Source organism: Octodon degus, unplaced genomic scaffold (genome assembly GCF_000260255.1).
Source record: "Octodon degus isolate 3935 unplaced genomic scaffold, OctDeg1.0 scaffold00104, whole genome shotgun sequence".
NCBI lineage: Eukaryota > Metazoa > Chordata > Mammalia > Rodentia > Octodontidae > Octodon > Octodon degus.
In genome coordinates, this window is record NW_004524680.1 from 4,562,345 (window position 1) to 4,564,820 (window position 2,476).

Sequence of the window (2,476 nt, forward strand, 5' to 3'; positions counted from 1 at the left end):
GGAGAGAGAGAGAGAGAGAGAGAGAGAGAGAGAGAGAGAGAGAGAGGAAAACCATATGTTGAGGCAGGTCTAAGGTGGTAGAAAAGACATGGGAACTCGCTTAGTTGGGCATGAGGTGGGACAAAGCTTTGGTCAATCAATGGGATTACAAGCACCATTGCTCAGGCAAAATTGATTCAATCTAGGACCAAATGGGGAAGTGAGTCACATAGCTAAGCAGACATGAATATGGACAGGGTCTCTTCCTGTTGAGGGTTGGGCTAGTGACTCACTTGGGCTCTTTCAAGGTGATTGATACCTGTTCAGAATATCAATCCCTGATGCTCATCCCTAAGGAAGTATGGAGCTATGTTTCCTCTTTTGTCTTGGTCTTGAGGTGTGGTCCATTCCAGAGTGTCTGTCTTTTCCCAGTTGTAAAGTCACTTTGTCTTCCATCCTGTCTCCTGGAGGACCTGGCCCTATCTGACTGCCTATAATATTTCTATCTAATTCAGTTGCCTACAATACCAGGTTCTTATCTTGAACAAAGAAGTGAATGAAATATGCAAAAATCAGTGCCCAAGTTTATTTCAAAAATAAAAGTGAAGAGTGAGGGAAGAACTGACTCTGCAGAGTGAGCTTAGACTACATAAGAGAAAAGAAAAATATTGAAGAAGACCCTGCAGAAGTAGGTGGACTGTCATGAGGAAAACTGTAATAGCAATCTCCTTTTGGCATCCAGATCTTTTTACACTGGTTAAATCTCAAGGAAATCAGTGAGAACTTCAACATGTCGGTCCTGAGAGGTGATGCTGGAATCTCATGTCTCAGGCTGGCATCAGGTTCAGTCCTTCCTATTGATAATCTGCTCAAATTTTTGAGAATTCTTGGGAGAAGTCTAAGTTTGGGGCTTTGGGAACTGCTTTACACATGTGTTCTGGAATCTTCTAATGAACAGATCATGCTTACTTTCCCAGCCAGTTTTCCATGGTCTAATCTAATCTATGTCAGTTAGGCCTTGTCATCTAGTCCCAAACTAGTTGGCATATTTCTTCTTCTTCCTTCTTGGGTTGGAGGTGACTGGAGTGATGACCAGACTCCTGGATCAGCAGAAGGGCAGGCTTCTGGGAGGGCAGTGGGTTTGTAGGAGCCCCATGCTCACCTCAGTCCCCCACCAGACTGAGGCAGTGTGAGAAGTGATTCCTAGGGCTCTGGGAAGCCACAGAGACCAGAGCAGCATAGGGGATGTTTCCTGTGGCTCAGGTCTTAGCTGTGCCCTGCAGTTCCCACTGGACAGAAGAGGCCAGATCAAACTGACAGGAACCCCCAGCCTCCCTTTGCTTGGGCCAAAGAAGGATGTGGAAAACAGGGACATGGTCACAGTCTCACAATTCTCCAGAACACACCAGGACGCACCAAGAGGATGCTAGGGAGGGTGCACAGGCAGGACCAGGAAGAAGCTGTGTCCAGTGTGCCAGGACTGATGCCATCACCTCTCCAGAGCTGAGCCAATCTTTGGCTCACATCCCCCTGCCAAGGCCAGCTCTGACATCAAGAGTCACTGAACAACACAGGTGATATGTCACACATCAAGGCTTAGTGAAGAGGTCAAGGCTAGAAGAAGTAAAGCAGGCAGGGTGGATTCCCACACCCTCCAGTCCTGCTGAAGACTGCTACCCCACGAGCTGTGGGGGGGGGAGCACACATAGCCCCCAGAGCTGAGAATGAAGTGGGTGTGCTGCCTTCCTGCAGGTTGACAGGAGCACACTGAACAGACCAGCCCTTCACCCCACTGCTGGAGTTCTAAACTCGCTCCACAGGACATGCAGGGGCTGTGGAAGCCTGGCCTCTCAGCCTTGGCCCCACAGAGCTGGGAGTGTTCTTTGATGGAAGGCCGAGGGCAGTGCCCCCCAAGGACCTGCTCTTCTCCCTCTGAAAACCATCAGACTCAACATGCAGCCATTTCATCAAGGCTGAGCTATGAAATACATAAATGAAACATAAGATAAAGTATCAGAGCAGCCATCTCTCATGCTGACTGTTGGTGACAAGAGCTGCTCAGGAGAGACTCTGCCGGAGCTATGGCCTTGCACAAAGGTCCTTCAGGACACTTCTGTGAAGACATCTTCCCCCAAACTCTCTGTTCAATCTTGGCCCAACATTGCCCTTGTTTTTTATCATCATGGTCAAGGACCATCATTTCCAAGTGTCTCACACAATCCTCACCTTTCTCTTAGGTCAATTCCAGACCTTTCTAATCATTTTGTCTCAAGTAAGTGTGGGAGGGGGCAAAGGAAGAAGATTTGTGATGTTCACAGTGGTGGCCATGGACTTGCTTAAAGACCGAGGCCAAATCATAGATCTCCAGAGTTCTTCCCTCCTCCTACACTTTATCAGTACATCACTGAAAGCCCATTTATAGCATTTCCTTTTAGGCAGGACAGGATCTACCTTTCAAGAACGGATGTCGAGGTGCTGGGTGTGGCAGCAAATGCGT